This window comes from Cucurbita moschata, unplaced genomic scaffold (assembly GCF_002738365.1).
Source record: "Cucurbita moschata cultivar Rifu unplaced genomic scaffold, Cmos_1.0 Cmo_Scf00006, whole genome shotgun sequence".
NCBI lineage: Eukaryota > Viridiplantae > Streptophyta > Magnoliopsida > Cucurbitales > Cucurbitaceae > Cucurbita > Cucurbita moschata.
Window position 1 is genome coordinate 5116260 of NW_019268522.1, and position 24983 is coordinate 5141242.

A 24983-nucleotide genomic window follows, 5' to 3' on the forward strand; every position below is an offset into this window, starting at 1 on the left:
GCTACAAAATATGCTTTACCGAGTTCAATCAGGGAGAGGGGAAGACAGATAGGATCATCCAGCTTATCTAGCCCTCGAGAAATGAAAGCAAAAATAGGGAGAGGGGTCACACAGCGAGACCCAGTGAAAGAGTGAAAGAAGGAATCTTTCAGATTTACTTACAGTTAAGTCGAATTGATTCTTCGAGAGTATTTACTGTTGAATGAATCTTGAGGAGAAGATCAAGATGAAGAAGGAATCTTGAGGATTGACTGACAGTGAACGATCATTGATTCTTCGATAGGATTGACTTCTACTTCTTAATTACCTCGGCCCAAAATACCTAGTTTTGATCCCTCAAAATAGGGTAAAGATACACTTTTATCCCTCAAAATACGGGGGAGGATAGCTTTTTTCTAGTTTTTTGAGTGTTTACAGTTGAGTTACCGAGGGAAATAGGGTCAAATGGACTCTTTTATCCCTCAAAATACGGGAGGGGGGGGGGATAGAATTTCTTAACTTTCAGCGGCTTTCCTTAGGGAAAAAAGGTCTTTTAATGTTTTACCCCTATGGTGGATACAAAATCTTTTCTTTCCTATGCAGCTATTAGGGAAAAAGGTCTTTTAATGTTTTACCCCTATGCTGGATAGAATTTCTTTTCTTTCAGCTTCAGCTGTTAGGAAAAAACCGATTACGAACTTTTACAGTTATATGGGGATAGAATCAATTTCTTAATGGTCACTCAGAGGGAAAGAAGGTGACGGGGCAGGTTCAGGTCAGGTCATATCGGTTTAGGTTCAGTAGCGTCTTCATTTATTCAAAGACTGTAAACTCTCATTCCATTCATCTTTCGGCTTTCCTCTCCCTTCAAACACTGTTCAGGATCATTAATCTTGCTTTCGTCTCCCTGATTTCCTTCCTGTTCATTCGCTTCTCTTTCTGTAAACTCTCTCTCTCTCTCATTCATCTTTCTTGCTTTCTTTCGTCTTTCCTTGTTTACGAGGTTCAGGCCAAGACAAATTAGCTTTCGTTAGGTTTTTTGTTTGTGTAGGAATATCTTACCCGAGATCAGGAATATAATGAGTTCAGTACTGAGTCTCAAGACTGATTTGAATAGGATCTAATCTGACCCTTTATCCAGATCCGGGAATTCACTGAGGACTAACAATTACATGGATAGAGAGATCGAAGGTAATTTAGCAAAGATTCTTCTTTCTATCTTTTAGCAAAAGCTAGTAAATCATTTCTCGATCTACTTGTAGTTACCAGGTAAAGAAAATGCTAAAGACTTAGGCTAAGCCTATTAAGGTAATCATATCCTTCGGACTCAATCCCCAGAAGAGATCAATCCGATAGCAGCTATAGTCAGCGTCAATATCTCATCAGATGGGTTTTGCCGGTTTCACCTCCTGCTTCTGTTAAGCTAGGATCGGCAATAATAACTCGAGCTACTACTATTTTGTATTTAGACTGACACGTCAGGAAAAAGATAAGCGGGAGACCTACTAGTATCAAATAAGACTAACTAGTCCCGTCCTTTCCTAGAGAACTTGATTATTGATTTGATTGATTTCGTGAGATAGAGAAAGCTAAGTAATCAGTATCTGCAGTAACGGACTATTTCGTTTAGTATGCTTGATTCTCCTCAGGCTGCGCTGGATGCCCGAGAGACCAGCTACAAAGCAATCAGTCTTGCCGCGTTCGTGAAATCAACTCCTGCTTCAGATCACTTTCTAAGACAAAATGAAATTCCTAATTTAGCCCCAGATTCGGAGATTCGTCTTTCTTTCTATTAGCTCGGACTTAAGCTAGCTAACGGTTCGCTTCCATCGAAAGATTGTCTTAGTGGTTAGCCTCAAACAAGAGATGCGTCAGTCTTTCCTGATAAGGAAGTTCTTGGAAAAGATAATCAGATCCCAACACCCCCGGTAATCACTTCAAAAAGCAAGGACAGCCAGTCAGATTCTTTTTCTTTCTCAGATACTAGAAGACCGCTAGCAAGTCTTGATATTCTAATACTGGGCCCGAAAAGCCCGAAAACAGCCTGATCTTCTATCTTTTTATGCGCCCTTAATGCATATAAAAAGAGAAGGAATTCGGTTGGAAGATAAGTTTCAGATAAATAGTTCTATTTTTCCGGTTTTACACTTCGGCTTAAGATTTGAGTAGAGTTGAAAGCAAGTAGTAAGAGTCATATTCTCTTTTGCTAACATCTCCTTAGGCTCTGGCAGCTTCCTCACATCCGAAACCCTTGGAATCACTTCTTAGTCCCATTTCATCTTCGGGAGGAAGGAAGAAATAGTGAAACTGCAGGAGAAATGTAAGTAGTTGACTTTGTTGACATGACCAATTGATTCTATTAACACTCTTTACACCGACCTTAAAGCATCTATCAAGCTAGCAAAGGCACAGTAAGAAAGACAAGACAGTTCGATTAGTAGGTTCAGTTGAAGTTACAGGCTTTCTATCCGAAACCCTTGGAATCACTTCTTAGTCCCATTTTATCTTCGGGAGGAAGGAAGAAATAGTGAAATTGCAGGAGAAATGTAAGTAGTTGACTTTGTTGACATGACCAATTGATTCTATTAACACTCTTTACACCGACCTTAAAGCATCTATCAAGCTAGCAAAGGCACAGTAAGAAAGACAAGACAGTTCGATTAGTAGGTTCAGTTGAAGTTACAGGCTTTCTATCCGAAACCCTTGGAATCACTTCTTAGTCCCATTTTATCTTCGGGAGGAAGGAAGAAATAGTGAAATTGCAGGAGAAATGTAAGTAGTTGACTTTGTTGACATGACCAATTGATTCTATTAACACTCTTTACACCGACCTTAAAGCATCTATCAAGCTAGCAAAGGCACAGTAAGAAAGACAAGACAGTTCGATTAGTAGGTTCAGTTGAAGTTACAGGCTTTCTATCCGAAACCCTTGGAATCACTTCTTAGTCCCATTTTATCTTCGGGAGGAAGGAAGAAATAGTGAAATTGCAGGAGAAATGTAAGTAGTTGACTTTGTTGACATGACCAATTGATTCTATTAACACTCTTTACACCGACCTTAAAGCATCTATCAAGCTAGCAAAGGCACAGTAAGAAAGACAAGACAGTTCGATTAGTAGGTTCAGTTGAAGTTACAGGCTTTCTATCTAGTTAGGATAAAGGCTGATGTAACTCATTCTATCTATTTAGTTAGGAAAGAAGGTAAGGTCAGATTATCCATTATCAACAGATCTTCGCGACTCTTCAAGCTCTAATTCTCCGGGAATAAGTCGAGGATTGAGTGAAAGAAGTATTGGATTTCATTCGCGCCTAGGCTTCTATTCCAAAAGCCCTAAAATCAGCATTGTAGGAAGAGCCTATGCCCTTCTATTATCATCCCACTCCCGTTGGAATCCGTTCTCTTACAATTTCTGGAAGCTAAATGAGTAGGTAGGAAAGCCTGAGATGAATACTTCTATTTCGATTTAGACGTCAGCAGGATTTTCTTGTCCATTGGATTGAGATACTGATAGTAAGTTAGTCGTGTGCCTGAAGATCTATCGTATCAGTATTTACTTATCAAGGCCCCACGCCCTGTGAATCGCTTCCCAAAAGGCCTTTGACGAATGAGCCGCTAAGATCAAATGGAATTCTAGCGGTGGCCGGTCAGTCTGACTAATGCCTTAGAATCAACTACATTATTAGCTAATAGATCAGTAGACTCCTCAAGCCTCAGAAAGAGAAGGCAGACTTTAGTTTGAACTAACAATTCCCTCTTTCTCCATTCTCAATTCCAATACCCTGGGATAAAATGCCAATAGTCTGAACTACTTTATCCCAATGATTCTATGAACCTCTGTCCTTTCCCAGCCTCCTAATCTCTTCTTCTACCCTAGTCCGGGAGACTATAGAATCTTCTCCTCCGTGATCGTCAGTCGACCTGTAAGCCATATCTTCTCTTCAGTCAATTCCCCTTCGTTCAGGATTTCATAAGCGGTTAGCTGTAAGCTATAGCATCCTTTTTCGATTTAACAAGCCAAAGATCTTTCTTTCTTTCTTTCTTTCTATTGAATTAGACGTGAGAGCTGTCAGTATGATTGAGTTAGAAAAGCTCCTCATTCCTCTGTGTAGGCAAGGCATAAGATAAGAGCTATTTCCGTAGTATCTTAACCGGTAAGAAAGTCTTTCATCAAATTCGTTACTTTAGAAGAAGCGGCCATCTCAGGTAAGAAGATCCTAATCCTTTTACCCTCTCTTGCTCTTATCTAGGCTAGGCTTGACTTCCAAAAGAAAGGGGAAGAACTGCCAATGACCTGTGATTGACCTCAAGGACTCTTTTCTTTTTGGAGTTCATTCGTCTCTTTATTGACTTCACTGTAGAAATTACGTGAGAGCTGTGGGCTCGCCAAAGATTTATGCCAAATGGAAACCTCTCTATTCCCTATCTAGCTCCAGTGGGAACAGACTGATGACTAAAAGCCAAAACAAGGGCAGATTCTCCTTGATCAACTTGATCAACATCTCCGTAGGCTATTCACACTTATTCCTCGCTCCTCTTAACCCTGAACTCTGACTGAAGAAAAGGTATCTTTTGATGTTGCATGATCCGTTAAAGTGAGAGGCGATATAGTTAGGAAAGCACAAGGACCGTTGAATGACTTATTCTTTCTCTTTCACGACTTGAGACAGAAGAGTGACTAGAAAGAGAACTCGAACTATTGAGTTAGACTTCCATAGAATGAGAATGCCTTTTGAAAGCAAGTAGAAGGATTGAGTGAGATATCTAGAGATCAGTCTTTCGATTCCGTACTTAGATTGAGCAGCAGTCTTTGATAAGGTAAGTTACAGGGAATTCCTAGTCAAAGATAACTGGAAATCAGTCTAACTCGGAAACTGAAAACAAGAGTATTACGAAGTCAAGTAAGATGGAATAAGGTCTATACTTGAATTTCCTTAAATAGCTATATCCTCAGATTGACTTTCAAGTGAGAAGAGAAGCCTGAGAAAAAGTCTTTCTATTATTGCGCATTCCCTAGCTTCATCAGATAAGGCAGCAAGTAAGAAGAAAAGAAAGATCAGGCAATTTACCCTCCTGAAAAGTCTGATGGAGGCAATGCCTTAAATCGAATCATCTCCATTATCAGGCTCTTCAAGCCTATTATATACCTAATGTCATTGAATCACGTACAATGACAACCTCTTCCTCCTATTTCCAAAACCGTAACTAAGAAGAAAGAAAATCAACCTGGGATGCCATAAGCCATATCTTCAGTAATCTCTCTTATCAAGTCTTTCATTCTCTCCAAGAAAGAAAAAGCCTTTAATAGAGAATCCTTGATCTTTCTATTTTGTTGCATTCTCTTGCTTCATCAGATTTGAGAGTTTCAAGCAAAAAAAGACAAAGAACATAGAATCTATCAACTCCTTTGGAGGAAAAAAGAAGACTGATTGCTTTTGGAGAGATAACAACTCATTCGATTGAGTGACAAGGCCGTAACTATTGAGAATGAGCTGCAAGCAAGGCAGAGAGACGTAGAGCCACAAGACGAAAATCTCATTTTTGCCCATACTTCCTCTCCAAAGCAAAGGTAGACAACAAGGAAGTCTAATGCAAGGGCCTAGTCTTCTTTCTTTCTTGCTCGTTTAAAGCCCCGGTAGGAAAGGAAGTTCGAAGTCTAAAGGGGATAAGCACTACGAAGTCAAAATGACTATAGCATTCATTAATCAGTCATAAGCTGCAAGAGAAGACATAGAAGCCAGAGTCGTGTATTTTGGAAGAATGTGCCGGTTTTTTCCCACTCATTGAGTCAAAGAGTAAACCCCTAGCCCTTGTTCTTTTACTAATACTAAAAAGGGAGGCAGTTGAATTGAGGAAGTTCAAGTTAGCAACTCAATCGGATCCTATATTCATATTCTCTACTCCTTGGGAAGTTAGGGATTCCATTTCACAAGGATAGCTTCAAGTTAGAGCTCTATAGTAAGTCAGTTGTCAGTTAGTTCCTACCCTTGATTTCTTAGTTGTTAAAGAGCATTTGATAGATCAGTTAGAGAATGCCTCTTGACCAAAAGGTCTGGTAGTTAGAGTTGGGAAAGCTAGGTTTCAAGGAAAGAGCCTTCGCTTCGTGACCCATTCATTTTTCTGTCATCATATGGAAGATTGGCCTTATCAGGGATTAATTATCGATTTGAAGTATGTCACACTTCCCGTCCTAATTCAGCTAAGGTAGTCAAGTATGAAAGTGGAAAGCTAGTAAAGTCTTTCAAACAAATGTAATTGACTTTCCTCAAATTCAGACTGAGATTGAGTCCAGCTCTCTTCCCTGGTAAGATACTCTTTGATCTTATCCATTTTTAGCAGCTAAGTGATCCATAGGCTCTGCCCGATAGCTTAGTGAGGTAGCAGCTGTTGATGACTAAGTAATCATTCAATTACCATTGGTCTAAAGCGTGGAAGGGAGAAAAGCCTAAGTCCCAACATAAAAGAACCTTGGGTCACTAAAGACCTTTCACTAATTCCTTGCAAAAAGCCCTGACTTACTCTATTCTGGTAGGGCCTAGGATGACGACAGATAGGAAAGTAGCCTGCTTCAAATCAAATTGTTGAGAGGTGACCTGAGAGCAAGAAATCGGTTAAGCAAGTAGCAAGTCATCTTTCTCTTTTGGTTGCAAGTCATATAGTCTTCGTAAAAGACCTACCTTTCTGTGAGATAGCAAGTAAGGACTGACATATGACATATGAAGATTGAGTGGTACTCAAGATGTCAAGTCTCTACTTTAGCCTACTTCTACAGATCCTGTAGAGGCAAGAAGTCAGTCATAAGATAAGTAGGAGCTTCGAGATAGACTTAGACGTTAATCCTGCGATTTAGAAAGTAGTCTTGCCGTGCTCAGTGAATTTGCTATTTCAAGGTCCCCGGCTCTTTGATTGAGAGGGACATAAGGAAGAAGAAAAAAATGAGTTGAGGTTTCCATTTAATGAAGTTCAGGGGAGAGTGAAGACTGAGCGGGAAAGCACTACGAAGTCCATAAGGCAAGTCTAATTATAATAATTTAGTCTTTGCAAGCCCTTAATGCATCTAAAGTCGTAAATTCAGTCAAAACCCTTTGATTCGATTCCTCTTAGGCTAACTCAGTCTAAAGTGAGATTCTTTTCTTTGTTTTGATTCCTCAGCGGAAAGATCATATTATCAGAGTAGGCCACTAACAGATAAATAGGCTTTTCAAGCAGTAGAATAGAATTGGATCCGTTCTGCCCTTCTCTTCTAGTTTCAGTCCTTTATCATATCCCGGAGAAGTAGCCCTCAAAGACGAAGTAGCAGTGTAATTACCATAATTTTGATTCTGAGATAAGTAAAGAAGCGAGAAATCCAGGACTTGGGGCCTTTTGGCCTTCATTTCCGGGTGACTAAAGAAGATTGAACCTAATCAGCCTGTCTAGTAGGAAGTTACAGGCTATTTCCTCCTATTCGATTCCTAGTCCCTCCAGAATCAATTATCTAGTCAAGGTAGTTGAAAGCAAGAGATGGAAAAGTCTACTCATCAGTTGCGGGGAGCTAGTTGAATCAAACTCTCTTTCTCATTACCTCTGAACCGGAAGACTGAGCGAAAGAAGTGAGAAGAATGAAATGTAGATTATGAGGAAGTTAGTCTGTTTATTTAGGCTAGATAAAGATAATTGCTTGCTTGAGGCTAGATAAAGATAATTGCTTGCGACTGCCATTACGACTTTCTACAGCAGTCTAATTGTCACTATTGCTCTTTCGAGTCTGCGTTAGTCCTGTTAATCGTAACGGGACATTGGAAGTAGTCTTTTTAGTTATTAAAGAGTAGGCCATGTCTGTCAGTCAATACGACTTGCTTTAAGGCCTTTACCTGCTTTTGAAGTAGGCGGCTAAGTAATGTAGGACAGTATCAAAGTTGGCCACATGACAAGGATCGGGGCTTGTAACAAGAGAATCCCTTCCTTCCGGAATATAAGGTCGTAGGCTCTACTCAATCATCATATCAAGACTAGATTATCAGGCATTCAGTCATCAGTAGCTTCTTCGATGAAAAGCCATCCTAATTCTGGTGAAAAGAGGTTCCTGGCCTTTGAATGTGAAGCGATTAACAGGCTTTTTGAGGTTATTCATTCCCCGGGGTATTTGAATGGATTAAGATAAGAGGGCATATGAGATCGATCCTTGTCCGAGGGGCCTTTTCTTGTCTTGTTTTTCCTTACGTTTTTTTCAGTAACCTTTGAGGAATAGTCAGATCATAGGCTCGATAAGAATCCATGACTTTAGTTTAGACTAAGAGTTAGGCTAAAATTGCTTCTTACGTATTGGGACAGGAAAGGAGGAAGAAATAGCGAGATTGATTGATCTTGGGCAGGCCAAGGCTTTTCCTTTTATCACTAAATATGGAAAGGGAGAAGACCCGTAAGATCAGTTCACTGCTAAAGTAACGGACTAAGAAGGCACTTATAGCTCTTCATTCTATTTCTTTACGGATGGGGAAGATCAGCCTGAGGTAATTTCCTTAGTAGCTGAATTTCCTTATAACTTAGCTCTAACTTCAACTTCAGCCTAGACGAAACGAAGGAACTCAAGGACTGAACCATTGATTGAAATAAAGAAAAGAGTATCCGGGACGAGTTCAATCAATACTGAAAGGAATGAATTCCGGGAAGAGACTGACATTGCCTGATCTTTCTTTTCTTCTGACTCCTTAACAACAAATGTATTACGGAGAAAGAAATCGGATACTTGTGGGCAACCTCTTTCGTATTCATAGTGAGAATCCTTATAAAGAAATAATGAGAAAGAAATAGTCAAGTACAGCCTACACACTAAATTTGAATCTAATGACTGATTTACTAGAACTATGAAATTTGACTAACCGCCTTTAAGGCCTTATCAGAAGCAGCAGGGGAAAGACGAGACTGAACATCAGCAACTAGAGAGTCCCTTTACTAGGAAAGACAAAAGTCTGCCTTCTCTGCTCTGGCTTTATTAAGACATGTGAATGACTGAATCTTCTGTCTCAGGACTAGCTTTTGCTCTAACCTCTAACATAGAACTTGCAAGCATCCTCCAAAACGGAAACTTCCCAATTCCGTTCAGAGAGAAAGGTTCAGATTCAATGGGCAATTCCCAGGGATTAGAATAGACTGCTTGTTGCCAGATCTGTTCTCGTTCCCAGGGCTTAGCCTTAGTAGTTGCTTGATTCCTGAGTGACCTTCTAGGTAATATTCCAGGCCTACAAGATCAGATTCAGCAGATTTAGTAATTTCATCCCCTAGTTTGGGAATGTAGGATCTTCTATACTTCAATGAATGTCAGCTTTTCTGTATCCTGCACAGGGCCTGTATTCAACAAAGCTTTTCTTTCAAACTACTACACTAACTTCTCAAGCTACTTAGTTTGAATCTCATCTTACTATTATAAGAGTTCCTGGGAAAGAGATGAAAAGGTATAATAGGAAGTAATTAATTAATTACCCGAGTTTAGTAATTCAATCAATCTTTGGGCTGATCTTCATACTCATTTTTAGGAAAGTATGGTAAATTCGTTTAGTCTTTAAGACTTCCTAACCATTCCTCTGACTTTCCAAGAAGGAAAGACAGGACTGAATATACTTCCCAAGGCTATCAATAAAGACATTCATTATCTCTGGGTAAAGCCTACACTCACAACTTTTGAGTAAGTAGACAGGGAAAGATGAATTGAAGTGATATAAGATAAGGAAATCAATACAAGGGGAATAAGATTCGGATTACCTTGTTGATCGAATATCTTAAGACAAGAACATTTTTTGAGATTCGAATCACTCCACAAGCAAGATCGATCATGTCTAGCTTGAATGATTCTTGTTGATCAAATATCTGAAGGCAAGAACGCTTGCTTGAGATTTGAATTACTCCACAAGCAAGATTGATCATGTCGAGCTTGAATGATTCTACATGCAATCTAAACTACATAGAATTGCAAAGAAACTTAGCCATTGGCTAAAGAAAAGCACAAATGCTTCTTTTAATATATTTTCCAAGTCTGTTTACAAATACAACATACATGGCTTTATATAGCCTCAAAATGAAACTACTAAAGACATTCCAAGAGTTGTAACATTCATACTTAATGGCCATAATTAACCATATGTAATTGTAACCTAAAGTAAATTAAAAATCTTAAAATACAATAACTCTAAATTGTAACCCACCCAAAATTTATAACCATCAAACTTCATTCCTCTTCAATGTGGCATGAATTGCAACCTCTTTTGATAATTTTGACAACATTTTCTTCAGATCTTCATTGAAGTATATTGTATGATTGATGTCTCTTGGTTCATATCATGAAGACATTCCAACTTCCTTAGTTACCTTGCCATTCTGCCAATGCTTTCTACTACAAGGTAATTGGAAGAAAAGAATTGCCAACTATAGAGTCCTATAGGCCTTTCTCAGTCTTTTACGGGTCGATTGAAAGATAGACTACTTTCTAAATCGCTGGTTGGCTTTATTTACCAAGGATGAAAGACCAATCAAAGAAAATGAGATTGACGCGTTTTGACTATACTTGAATCTCACCATCGGGGATTAAGATCAATAGTCATTCTTTCTCACTCAGTACTTCATACTTCATCTTAGGCAGCGGCTTTGGTAATTACTATATCGAATGAGTTCTCTGCAGCTTCTGGCTTCGTAGTGCTTAATGCTCAGCCAAATAAAACGAAAACGAACAAGGAAGCTCCTTATTCTCAAGTACTGGCATGTAACAAAAGATCAGTCAGATTAATGCCTTCCAGGTCTACTTTCTTCCAATGCATTTGTATTCCCGTAAGGAAGTGCTTTCTTTCAGACTTTCAGACTTCCTATCTCTGGTCTTTCTGTAACTGATAAAGAAATTAGTCTGGATCTTAGCGCTTACTCCTACTAGCTTGATTCTCAATTTCCTCAAGCACAACAAGATAAATAAGAATCGAAGCCTGATCTAATGACTCTGGTTAAAAGTTCGGTCCCAAACTCTTTTTTTGAGTTATGGCTCAAAATATCCATAGGACGGAAGTCTATACTTTTCGTACGCAAAGGAAAGGTCGGTGTAAAAAGAAAAGCTTACTAAGTCCTCAAGTAGTAAACTCCTCCTTCGGAGCAGATGCGTCCAAGACTGCTACTTCTAACTCGCCTATGACGGATTTCCTACTTCGCTTTGGAGCTACACTTGGATCCTGTAGTAAGATAATAGAATAGAATAGAATAGAAGGAAAAGGAATAAGAATTCAATCCTTTCATCTACGGCTTATGGAGTCAAATAGAGGAGTAAGTGAGAACAGCAACTTCCGAAGTCAGGCTTCAGGCTTCTTAGGTCGAATAAGGAGAGGTACAACTTCTCTTGGTCTTAGCTTGCAGGTCTTCCCCCCTTCCTAGTTGAGGGAATTTGCCTGATCTTTGCTTTCAACGCAATTTCTTTCCCCTGTAAGTCAATAGAAAGACTTGTTATCAAAGGTTCTTTTCTGTCTACAGTCAGATAGATCTGATTTGCTGTCCGGCGAGTTAAAGACTGAAATGAATTAGCTCTTAGAACACTCATCCAAACTGAATGAGAAATAGTTAAGGCATTTCGTCAGTCAGACTGACGTTTTCTCTTTCTCCGGGAAAGTAACTAAAAGTACTGAAATAGAAAGATAATGACTGATTTGATTTTGCTTCTATGTCTCCAGCAGGGATTGCAAATAGGTAGTCCCATACTTCATTCTATATATATCTTACGGGGCGGGATTCTATAACTTTAGGAAGTCCATAAAGACTAAAGGTCTATGGGACCCACTAAAAGAATCTCTCGATATCAATTATAGACCAACGGACGTGAACAGAGAGAGGGTGTTTGAAAGAAAGCTTGATCCTACAGCTTAGACAGCTTGAATGACTCATTCCATGAGTTGTTTTTCTCTGCCTTCGTAAGTCAATCAAACTAGGTTGCTTGCTGCTTGCTTTTTGACTGGCTTTAAAGCCTATAAATCTCAATAGTAGGATGCTCAGGCTAGCTCTTTCGAGTTCGTGATGGATGCTCTTTCTTGTCTATAGTTCGAGGACTAGTTCTCTGGGGAATAAAGGAAGGCACTCAAACTAATTTCCTTGCTTCGGGGATTGCTACAATCATGCTAACTTTTTCCCGGACTTTAGGCTAAGGGTTCCTTTCTTCTTTCTTACGCTTGCTTTCCTCAGTTAAGGGTTCATCGGAGGTTTGAGCTCAATAGAGAGACTGGATTTCCGTTGTGCTTTTAGGCAATTTGCATTCCTCTTTAGGCTTTAGGTAAGAATGTGTAATTTCCCCCATTAACTTCGAAAACAGGGGTTTCCATTGAGTCATAGTCAGTGAAGGCAAAGTGAATCTCCGAAAACCATAAGGATTCTATTTCCTCTATAGACGAGTGCAGTGAAGAATCGGAAAGATTCGATGCTACTCCTTCTCCTATAACTGCGACAGGATCGGATTATCCTTTCAAATCAAAGAGCAAGCCCATTTACCTGCCTGGCTTGTAACTACTTATTACTATGCGGCAGACTTCTCAAGCTAAGTACTGGATGGAGTATCACTGATAATAGATAATGGAAGAACTTGCTCCGGCTTCAGAGTTCTTAATGCTCCAGCTTCCATAATTAAAGAGACTGAACCTCGGCTTTCTAAGTCTCAGGTACGGCGTGTCAAATCATAATCTAAATACATATTTTGGGCTTATTCAGTCAGGTCGGCATTTGCCTTGTCCACCTCACTTTGTTCTATTAGACAACAAAGATAGCATTTTTTGCACTTCGTTCAAATAAGAGTTGTACCCATACGGAATTCTTCTGTTTCTCAGTATGATCTCTATCATCATCTCTATTCCCTTTAGAAATTCTCCTATCCCACCTAGGTCTATGAATTTCTCTATCAATTCTATTACCTTATCCTCCTTACCCATGAGGTTCCAACATTTGATCCTTAATTGACCTAAGAGTTGTTCCCGGGTATCCTAAAAAAAAAAGGTTTTTATACATCCCAACCCCATCCCTTGGAAAGAAAAAGGTAGCACCGAAGAAAGGAAAGAGCGAGATGGTTGTTTTTGTTGTTCCCGCGAAACGAAGATCATTTGCTTGGCGAATGAAGTGGGTCAACCTCTTTTTGGGTTCGGCCAAACACTTTTTCTCCCTGGTCGAGCTTTCTACAAAAAAAGCGATGCGAGAACATATTCTCTTATCTAAGCTTCTTCCCTGTGTATTTGCTCCCTCCATCGTAGATGGTTCAGCCACGCCCGGTGCCACGAAATGATTGAGAACTCTGACGGGGTCGAAATGCATTTTGTTCTTTGTATTCAATAAGTATTGCATGACTGAATAATTCAAGGAGGGGCGCACTGCGGGGAGGGTTCTTTTAAGTAGATGACTCGTCGGGCCGTCGGAGCGGGACTGATTTGGGAAAAAGAACTTGAATAACTGAGTTTTTCTGAAGGAGTCGTCATTTTCGATCAGGAACACTATGTCATTTACAACTCCGACATATTTCGGATGCTTGAAGGCCCCACTGACGCGAAGTGATTTAGAAAGATTCTTCTTTCTCGATGGTGATCGGTCATGGTATCCATAGTCTTGCTTCTTTTTCGGCCAAATCCTAATTTCGTTTTGCTTTTCTCAGTCGTCGAGCCTGATCATCGACTCCATTCTTTTCTCTGCCTCCCGGCCTCTCACTTTGTTTCGTTCTTCTTTTGTATCCTCACTTGAATGAAGACACCCAATTGGCCCGACTTTCCCAAATGCCCACCATCGGCCCTGATCCTTTCCGGGTTTGGATTTTGAGCGTTGTTTCAGTCCTCGTGGTCGACGGGGAAGAAAGAAATGAATGAATGTGATTTTGGGAAAATGTAAAATAATACACCTACCAAGACGAAAGGCAAAGGTCAATCTCGTAGGTGGACGTATCGAACCGAAATAAGATCTCAGATTGACATCTTGATACAGTGATTTACCATAATAATAAATAGAGTCAATGGCGACTCCGCCGTGGGAAGAGCCACTTCTTTCTTGATAGGGGGGGCTTCTATTCACCAACGCAGACTCAAAGTGCTCTCCGAACCGTGCTGGATAGTCACCCGTCACACGGCTCTCAAACCAAAACTGTGGGGGATCCCAGGAGACAAAGTCAAAGCGTTTGATCCTTTGCCCCATACTTTGAGATGCTCCTCCCCGCCGATCAAGCAGCGAGGCTACTCGTGATAGGCTGATTTTGAAGCCGCTATCCTTCGGTTCGAATAAGTCAAGTCCCTTCGGTCCGTTCGCTCAGGTGGTCTTCCCTTATCTTCCCTAATGTTCAGAGTTGTTTCGGGTTGAGAAAGCAGCATGCACCGGCCAAACGCTATGAATGAATAAGAAATAGACAAGGGAATCAATGATTCTTATTCCACCGAGTTGATTGAAGCTAGCAACATGTCAATTACATACCGGAGGTTGGTAAGAACTGAGGGACAACCCTAACCTAAGTGGGCCTACCAGCAAAGCAACAAGTACTTGATCGGGCGTGGGAGCGGGTTGGTTTCGTGCAACGCCCTCGCAGAAGAAAGAGGTCTCATTTGAAAGGAAAAGCCCCTTTTATAGGGTTCCAAACCACCCCTAAACTCAAAGCTTTTTAGCCCCAACTTGATAGGATATTTGAAGAAAGAAGCCCCTTCATTATTATTAGTAGTCAGAGTCAGGTTTTCAAAAGGCGTAGACAACTAAATGCAAAACCTTTGAGAAATAAGGGTAAGGGAGCGGTAACGAGCAAGAAAAGGCACCTTCCTATATCGAGAGATAGGCTAAGGCGCTTTTACTAATATTCTAATAGTTGGCCCTTCTTTCTTTCCTTTTTTGTTATTGAAAAAGGGGAAACTGATTCATTCGCTCATTCACCTCTCCCTTCCGGTAAAGTTGCTTCGCTACTCTCCTTTCCTACGAATCTACAACTCTCTTTACTGAGAGAGACTCTCCATCTATATATATCCCTACTAGTGGATATTCTCATCATTTTCCATTCTCTCATTTATTTGTTTGAGAGCTTAAACTAGGCTCTACTCTATTTTTGATAGGTTTTGTTTGTTTGGTCTTAATCAAGATGGGTCAGGGGCGCGTCGTAACGATCGGTGGCTGCTTAGTCTCATCCGAAGTCTAATCTCTTTGTACTGTGTTTTTTATCAAAGAAAAAAGGGGGGGTTCGTTCGATTGATTTAGGCTCTTCCCTTCCACTGTCCCACGCAAACTCTCATTTGTTGTAGCGGGTACTACGAGCCATCTGTCCCACGCATGCATCTAACCTGCTCGCGTGGTTCACCAGTTCCACCGAAAACTCTCATTTGTTGAAGGGGAGCGTAGTGCGCTTTAGGCACCGAGCGAGAAAGTTCTCTTTCTTCTTTGCGTTTGGGTTTATTCACTACGTTTGGGTTTTTTCACTGATCTGATAGCACTTGTTTTCTTATGGATTCCAGGGTGTTTTTTTTTGAATGAAGTTGAGACGAACCGAATTAGCACTTCTCAGATCCGGCTAGGCCTCTCCAGCTCTGCTGGGCCCCGGGGCCCCGGATGCGCTAGCGATCAGCACATAGGGTAGTGGTTGCACCTCGCGTTCATGATATCTACATTCAACTGTGCCCCAGAGACACGGTCGAAGCACGGCCAGTGTGCTTCTTTCACGACATGCTCTGGTCCCGGGTGTCTTCCAGTGGTCTTCTAGCGTTAGAAGAAGTCGTGTCCGTCCTGGACATCTGTGCAATGTCCTCCCACGCTTTTTTGATTTTCAATATAGGACAAAAGGAAAAGACGACCTATTCGATGACTTTTGCGGTCGCCCTCACTGAACCAACTTGAATCTGAACTACGATTCAGATCAAGTCTTACCGAAATCGGATTTCCTTTTCGTGCCATATGCGCCTTGCCTTTCTCCCCTTTCTTTTCCCGGTCCAATATTTGTTCTCGAAAGTCTTCGTTTTTGTGTTGAAGCAAACTCTCCAAATTTATGACCAACCCTTCCTTCAGTGATCTTACAACGAACAAAAGTTTTTCCATTGTAAATTCGTACGGAGCTATCAATGAATTCTGGCAAAATCGAAGATCTACGTGACCAAATTTTCCTGTTCAAAAGAGGATCTCTCTTCTTCTTCATTCTCAACAGGAATGCATCAACAAAACTGCCCTTCCATATAGATCGTCGTGGCATGAACTCAGAATTTCTTCGCTTCGATTCCGCCCCCGCCCGAAATCCCTGGTGGGCTTCCCTCAAGGTGACACCGAAGGTCTACCTCCTTTAGTAGTAGTAGCTCGGCTCCATCAATGAGTTTTTCAACACCCGAAGGTAGCCGCACAAGCCTAAGAGAGAGTGTAGGGGGTGCAGGTTCCTTCATTCTTTTAGCAAAAGTTCCTGCGGGCCAGCTTTGCGCTTTGACCTGGATAACATTCTATATCATGTACCCATGTTCCTATACATATATCGGCGAATGGTATGCAATTTCCTATTTGAGAATTTAGATCAAGTATCTCCTATCTAGTTGCGGGGGGGCGTGGCCAAGAAGCAGCCAGCTGACTGCCCCCTGACATTCGGCATTTCTTCGCTGTGTGAATAAGGTCTTAGGATGTATGGCCATTCTGGGCGGGTCGTAATAAGTCTCTGGTCTAAGGTTTGGACCAATCATAATTCATTACCATCTTGCCCGCTTCCAATTGATGACTAATTATTAAATAAGTGTTGACCTAAGTCCCTGTGCTGGGGCTCGGCTCCCGAACTGTACGTGAGCTGCCTCGTACGGCTCTTCCTAAGAACTAAAAGCCCCCTCTCGCTTTGGTCTCGTGGTTTCACCCCTCTCCCTTTGGTCTCGTGGTTTCACCTCTTCGCCCGTAAGGTCTCACAATTCCATTGCCTCTCTCTAAATAGAAAGCCTTGCCAACTATAAGAAATAAATAGTTGTGGCTATTATTAGAGAAAGAGTTTCGTTCCTTGACTTCTTTGCTCAGTCAAGCTTCCTTGTTCCTTAATGTAGTCTCGGTCCATAGTTTCAAACTCCGTTCCATTCCAACTAGCCTACCTAGTCTATATCCACAGTTGACGTGACTCCGTACCGACGCCTTTGCCTTTCCCTTTCTTTGTAGACGGCTAAGTGACTTCGTAACCTTAACGTACTTTCGTACTTTCTGACTATATCATACTGCCAATATCATAGTCCTTTCTTTTGTCTGGCTTTCGTCCCTTCGCCTCCTTCCTGACTTTTCAGAGAGGCTCTTTACGACTATAAAGAAGAGTGGGCTGGCTGTTCCCCTTTGTCAACTTAGCTACTTAATACTCAATACTAAAGTCAAGGCGTCATTCTGTCTGAGCTGTAAGGAGGCAAGCAAATTCAGGGGGAGGCAATAGGGGCCGACTACAAGAAGCAAAGCTTCGTAGACTCGACAAGTCGCTTATAGAATGCCGACTACTATACTAAGTGTTCAAACTTTCCACTTCATTGAAGAAGGGAGGGAAGCGAGGCTTTGCGAGCTTTCTGCCGTCCGACCACTACATAAGCCACTGGGGGAGAAAGCTCTTTGAGCTCCCCTTCATTCGTTGCTAAGCCAAGGTCCCAAGTCTCCGAGTCAGCCCGCGCTTTTTCGAAGAATCCTGCACCCATGGGCATACGGCCTGGCAGGCCTTCCCTTTCCACCAGAGCTTCATGGGCGTTGCCCCGTTCCCCAATCAGATAGATGTTTGGATGTGAGCTATACTCCGCGAGGAGCCAAACGGGCGTATGGCCTTCTTGCCATTTGACCTCTCTTCCCGTGTGACTAGGAATGCTCAGTGACAACCTCTCAATTGTCACCGCCTGGCCTCTCTCTTTTGCTACCACGGTAGCCCGCCCCTAGTGTGGTCAGCACCAATCGTGTTTGGGTCACGAAGCTTACACTCATTCACATTGGTTCATCCAGCTATGCCCCGGGCCTTTTGCTCTTTCTTCTAACATCAAAGGTGGCCGGCCATTCGTCAACGCCCAGGAATCTGCTCGACATCTCAGCGGTGGGGTTGGATACCCACATCCGATCGAAGTTCCATTTTAGCCATAAGATAAATGGGAGCTTTTCTAGGTGGGTTGCTTCGTGCAAGACATTGCTTAGGACCAACGGGTCACACGACAGGTGCACGATTGACTTTGCACACTCCATCCTTCGGCCCTTCGCCTATCGGCTTGGCAGGCAACCTAGTCTGGATCCGTCTCTGGTTTCGATTCGTTATGCTCAGCACCTCCAACAAGCCCGTCAGTCTCTTGCCGCCTAAAACTCTACCAATCAAGCGCTGCTTTACGTTTCATCCTGTGTGCCCAGAGAATGCTATGTGTTCTCCACTTTCGGACCTCGCAAAGAGAGAACGTGTTTTTTCCTTTGACTTTCTCTCTCATTCGCGGAGCGAAGAAAGCTGGCTTTCCCCCAGCTACCGCTATCCTTGGGAAACCTAAAGAGCTACCGAAGGAAAGGGATGCAGTCTCTCCCTTGGTTTTTTGAGAGGAGAAGGCAGAGAAGAAAACGTCCTTAGCACAAGTTTTTTTGCTTCCTGCGCCCTTACTAGTAAAGGGGCTCTTCGAGCAAGGAGGAATCCTGGTAGGAAGGCCGACCACTACATAAGCCACCATCTGTCCAGGAGAGAAGCAAGCTACCTTTCTTTGATCCACCTACCCAGGCGTGGAAGATAACGAAAATAGGCTGCGGATGGTGGTCGTGGTAGGTTCGAGGATCTTACGCGGCGGAGCGAACTCCTCTATCGTCTTGCATTTCCTCTGGCGGAACCCCTCGATCCATCGTACTGGAGTGATCCGAGAAGAACGATTAGGGTCATATTCTATTCTTTCTACAATGCCCATAGACGAAGTGCTTCGTTTCAGATCAATTCTTCGCTGCAATCGCTTCGATCCACCCTGATATGAACCAAAAGACATCAATCATACAATATACTTCAATGAAGATGTGTAGAAAAGGTTGTCAAAACTATCAAAAGATGTTTCAATTCATGCTACATTGAAGAAGAATAAATTTTGATTGTTGTAAATTTTGGGTGGGTTACAATTTAGAGTAATTTAGAGTTATTGTATTTTAAGACATTTTATTTACTTTAGGTTACATTTACATAATGGCTAATTATGGTCATTAAGTATGAATGTTACGGAATGCCTTTAATAGTTTCATTTTGAGGCTATATAAAGCCATGTATGTTATATTTGTAAGCAGACTTGGAAAATATAGTAAAAGAAGCATTTGTGTTCTTTTTTAGCCAATGGCTAAGTTTCTTTGCAATTCTATGTAGTTTAGGTTGCATGTAGAATCATTCAAGCTTGACATGATCAACCTTGCTTGTGGAGTGATTCGAATCTCAAACAAGTGTTTGAGATATTTGATCAGCAAGAATCATTCAAGTTAGACATGATCGATCTTGCTTGTGGAGTGATTCGAATCTCAATCAAGTGTTCTTGCCTTGAGATATTCGAACAACAAGGTAATCCGAATCTTATTCCCCTTGTAGTTGATTCCTTTATCATATCATTTTGTATCAGAGCTTCAGGCTCAAGATCCGATATATGTTTCCTTTGCATTTTCTTTCAATTTGATTTTTATTTAGTTTCATCTTTTTAGATTTTAATCGACCCAGAGTTCAAAATTCAATCTTTGCTCTATTCAAAATTTTGAGACGTGAGATTGAGAGCTTCATTTGTGTAAATGAGTGCAAACAGAGTGGCCTAAAAAAAATCCTTGAGTGTATACACATGAGAGATTGTTGTGAGGGCCTTTGTATTTTCATATCTTATGTTTTGCAGCAAAGTTTCACAAATAGATTCGAGGACGAATCCTCTTGAAGAAGTGGAGAATGATATGAACCAAGAGACATCATTCATACAATATACTTCAATGAAGATGTGAAGAAAATGTTGTCAAAATTATCAAAAGAGGTTGCAATTCACATTGAAGAGGAATGAAGTTTGATGGTTATAAATTTTGGGTGGGTTACAATTTAGAGTAATTTAGAGTTATTGTATTTTAAGACATTTTATTTACTTTAGGTTACATTTACATAATGGCTAATTATGGTCATTAAGTATGAATGTTACAACTTTTGGAATGCATTTTTTAGGCTATATAAAGCCATGTATGTTGGATTTGTAAGTAGACTTGGAAAATATAGTAAAAGAAGCATTTGTGCTTTTCTTTAGCCAATGGCTAAGTTTCTTTGCAATTCTATGTAGTTTAGGTTGCATGTAGAATCATTCAAGCTCGACATGATCAATCTTGCTTGTGGAGTGATTCGAATCTCAAGAAAGTGTTCTTCCCTTGAGATATTTGATCAACAAGAATCATCCAAGCTAGACGTGATCGATCTTATTTGTGGAGTGATTTGAATTTCAATCAAGCGTTCTTCTTGCCTTGAGATATTCGATCAACAAGGTAATCCGAATCTTATTCCCCTTGTATTGATTCCTTATCTTATCATTTCCATATCATGTTGGTATCAGAGCTTCAGGCTCAAGATCGGATATATGTTTCCTTTGCGTTTCTTCTCAATTTGATTTTAATTTATTTTCATCTTTTTAGTTTTTAATCAACCCAGAGTTCAAAATTCAATCTTTGCTCTATTTAAAAGTTTGATAGGTGAGAATGAGAGCTTCATTTGTGTAACTGAGTGTAATTAGTGTGTCCTAAAATTCCTTGAGCGTATACTCGTGAGAGAGTGTTGTGAGGTCCTTCGTATTTCCATAACTTATTTTTTGCAGCAAAGTTACACAAATAGATTCGAGGACGAATCCTCTTGAGGAAGTGGAGAATGATATGAACCAAAAGACATAAATCATACAATATACTTCAATGAAGATGTGAAGAAAAGGTTGTCAAAATTATCAAAAGATGTTTCAATTCATGCTACATTGAAGAAGAATAAATTTTGATTGTTGTAAATTTTAGGTGGGTTACAATTTAGAGTAATTTAGAGTTATTGTATTTTAAGACATTTTATTTACTTTAGGTTACATTTACATAATGGGTAATTATGGTTATTAAGTATGAATGTTACAACTTTTGGAATGCCTTTAATAGTTTCATTTTGAGGCTATATAAAGCCATGTATGTTATATTTGTAAGCAGACTTGAAAAATATAGTAAAAGAAGCATTTGTGTTCTTTTTTAGCCAATGGCTAAGTTTCTTTGCAATTCTATGTAGTTTAGGTTGTATGTAGAATCATTCAAGCTCGACATGATCAACCTTGCTTGTGGAGTGATTCGAATCTCAAACAATTGTTTGAGATATTTGATCAGCAAGAATCATTCAAGCTAGACATGATCGATCTTGCTTGTGGAGTGATTCGAATCTCAAACAAGTGTTTTTCCTTGAGATATTCGATCAACAAGGTAATCCGAATCTTATTCCCCTTGTATTGATTCCTTATCTTATCACACCCCCTCGGTGAAAAACCGTAATACGCCCTGAGGAATTCCTACCAGCAGACTTTCCTGTACTCAAAGTGAATTGTCTAAGTGCTCTCCCCTCTTGGCTCTGTCTCATTGTCGAGATCATAATCATTCGATTCCGCCCCTCTCCTTTACAGTCTTCTTAGCTTCGCGCATTCGCTTATTATAAGGGTCTCCCCGCTTCGCTCCTCTCCTTTCCAGTCGAGCCGCTTCGCTCCTCTCCCTTTTGGTCTCCCCGCTTCGCTCCTCTCCTTTCCAGTCTCTTAGCTTCGCGCCTCTTCTCGTGGAGCTTCTTCTCCCCTACTCTTATAAAGTCAGGCTAGCTCCTACTCCTTCTTTCTTCTCCTTCATCGTCGTTGGTCCTTTTGACATCACATTCTAGGCTACCTTCGGTCCGGCGGTAGGAAAGAAACCTGTAGTCAGTGACTAGTTTCGCTATGGAGCTACGTGTTCTGTTTACGCGCTACTAAGCACAGACTCTCTTTCTCAAGTGAGATCGCCACTTGAAGAAAAGGGAAGGATCACTCCTAAATGCAGCCTTTTATATATATACATATACGATACCAACGCACCCCTGTCTCCCTCGCTGTCAAAACTCTCCTCTCTAGTGAGACCAGCCACCTCCTTTCCTTCAACTAATTCAAGCGATTCCGTCAGTAGGATATCTCACTGAACATTAGAGTATATATACTGAAAAAAAACAATGCTAAATCTCAAGTCCAATATAGATATACAACGAATATTCATCCACTTACTAATCAGAAAAGAAAGTGGCTTTTAAAGTGAGGAAAGGCTCAACGATGACCAGCTCAATTAGCCGCCTTTGGGCGATGGCCAATCTCTTACTTAAAGAGAAAAATCGTCACTTCTGTAATACTCAATGATGAATGACTTTTTTCAGTCAAATGAATGACTTGCTTCTTCCGTTTTCTTGCCTGCGCTAACGCCCTGCTATTATACTGGAATATATAAAGGAAGGCCTTACTCGGACCAATGGTTCCTAGACTCGGAGTCAAATTCTTGAGTCCTAAGGCCCTATGCCTAGGTGTCGACTCTAAACCCCTTTTTCTCCTCTTTTGATAGGACTTTATGGCCTCGTGATGATGTGGCAAGCGGTGCCAAACAAAATGCGGGCGCTACTGCTGGCGACTCCACTAGGGAATATCAGCCTCAAATCTATGCTATGGTTTTTGGCTTCTCACTTAACTTGAAAATGAACCAACCCTTCTTGTTTCCTTTGTTCAAAATAGAATATGTAGAAACTTAGGGGGCACCTATTTAAAATAAGCACACACCACCTCACTACACCTAAGCATGCATTTGCATTTTGCATATAGTCCAGAAATAGGAAAACCCAGGGGGAAGTATTGGTTGCTACGGGCCAGAGAGCCGAGTCATACCATCCCATAAACCCACCACCAGCTGCCAAGTACTCCTCTTAAGAGGGTATACCAAAGTGGGAGTGCATAGTACCGTTTGACCAGTCCTACGTCCTAGAGATGAAGGGCTGGGAGGTCTCTTTTTTAGCCCCATTGCAGTGGGAACCTTTACTTGTCCTACGTTAGCTTAAATTCTATCATTACACGTGGCCATAGAACAGAACTAAACTACATTTGAACACCCAGTAGGATGCACCTGAGCACTAAGCAAGACTATGAGATAGGTGATTCTCTTTTTTCACATCATTCCATCCCGCAAGAAAGTTCCCCTTGAACCGTCCTGGGTCCGCCCATCTCGCCGACTGGTTCATGTAGAAGAAGTTAGACCCCCGAATTCTGAATCTCCCATTGTAGCTACTATGTCAGATGAACCCAAAATCCCGGTTCTGCCTGAACCAACCACTTTCGACTCAAGGCTCTATTGGCCAAAAAGGAATAGGAATGAATAAACCGGGCCATCAATAAGTCAGCTCCTTCTACTGCACCTCAAGCACCTCTGGTTCAGGTCTTTGATGATTGTGACCAATATGCTTCAGACTCTCCCGACCCAGGACAACCTTTTTCATTTAACAGGCCACAACCCTTCCTTCCCCTAAAGCCAGAACAGAAATGTCAAAATGGTTGAAAGAACAAGGGGAGCAGCTAGCCAAGTTAGAGGAAGAGTTGCAGAAAGTCAAGGTTCGTCAGACCATGGGCTCAACATGACCATTTTTACAAAGGCAAAATCTCCAGAAAAGCGATGCCTGACATAGACAAATACGATGGAACTGGCTGTCCTAAGACTCATCCGCAGCAGTTTTTCTCAAATGTAGGTTCTATGAGACTCACTCAGAAGGCAGATGGCCAAAATTTTTCCTAGAATTCTTAGTGGCTGGGCGATGGTTCACACAGATTGACAAATCTACCCTGAAATCCTGGGATGACATCGACAATGCTGAAAGAATAGAAAATGAGAACACCCCGATGAAAGTAACCAGAAGAGGGCTGGAAATGACTCGCCAGCGACCAAATGAAATATTCCCGAATTTCCTGGCCCGTTGGCCAAAGCTGCCCAAGTGATCGATATCTCCTCCCAGAAAAGGAAAAAGTGCGGATAATGGTAACATGAGTAGGCAATACAATGACTCTTTCTATTTCCAAGCAATGCCCATTTATGACTCTTTGATGGAACCACTCGTATTGAAATGATATCCACAATGTGACTCACATGGATCACAGGTCAAAAAGGCGGATCAAAAAAGGAAAGAAGATAGCCGCCCTGGGAGGAAGAAGCAAGAACAGCGAAGTCAATGTCTTGTCGGAAAGCCAAAGACACCTAGGACTTGAACTTCATTCGGCATAACTCTCAGCCGCGCTTTGGAAAAGCTGAAGAAGAATGGTGTACTCACGCCTCTTCCCCCATCTCCGCCACCAGCTCATTTGACTCCTTCCTTTTTCAAGCGGACATCCGCCCAGGAAAAAGAAATTGATAGAGGGTACAAAGCCAATATCTACTGTAAATACCATCTGACAAATGGCCATAAATAAGACTGACCAGGTGTTTAAGGCTGAAACATGACATCCAAGACCTTATTAATTCAGGGAAAGGAAAAATGGAGCCAGGGCAAACCGTCCGAATCTAACTACCAATTATCTACCCACTCATGCTGTACCTCTTCCTGCCAATATAAACATGATCGAGCCGCCATTGTCGAGTTGGGATCCCTCCCTCCTTATCACGCCAGCCGGAGAAATGAGGGAAATGGATGGTAGAGACATGAGACGAAAATATACCAACCCCCGAGCATTACTCCCTGAATGCCCTGCAAGTGATTCATCATCCTTTACGTTTGCTCAACTTCCTTCAACCCTTTGATGAAAGCCCTAGTTGCTCGGACCCTACAGACCTCAAACCCCTCCCCGCATGCATCTTTGTGGATGGACTCCTAAGAGCTGGATCAATACGGCACCAATGATGATATGGATTTTCTCATACATGAGGAGCCCAATGCATAACCCGTGGGGAAAAAGTATTCAAGCCCGCGCTGAGATCTGTCTGATAACCCAACGGCGGATACTGAGGCCAAAAAGGAATCCCAGGTGACGTCAGATGATAATGAAGTAATTAATCTCAATTGAATTAGACTCAGGCG

The 24983-nt window shown here is 41.3% G+C and overlaps 1 long non-coding RNA gene across 1 annotated transcript in view; it reads left to right on the top strand.

Moving 5' to 3' along the window:
* The window catches only part of LOC111444286, a 29535-nt gene extending 7432 nt beyond the window's left edge, over window positions 1-22103 (top strand). Inside the window, exon 3 of the long non-coding RNA XR_002710674.1 lies at window positions 21950-22103. This is a non-coding gene — a long non-coding RNA (uncharacterized LOC111444286). The remainder of the gene's footprint in view (window positions 1-21949) is intronic.
* Window positions 22104-24983: the final 2880 nt, after the last annotated feature.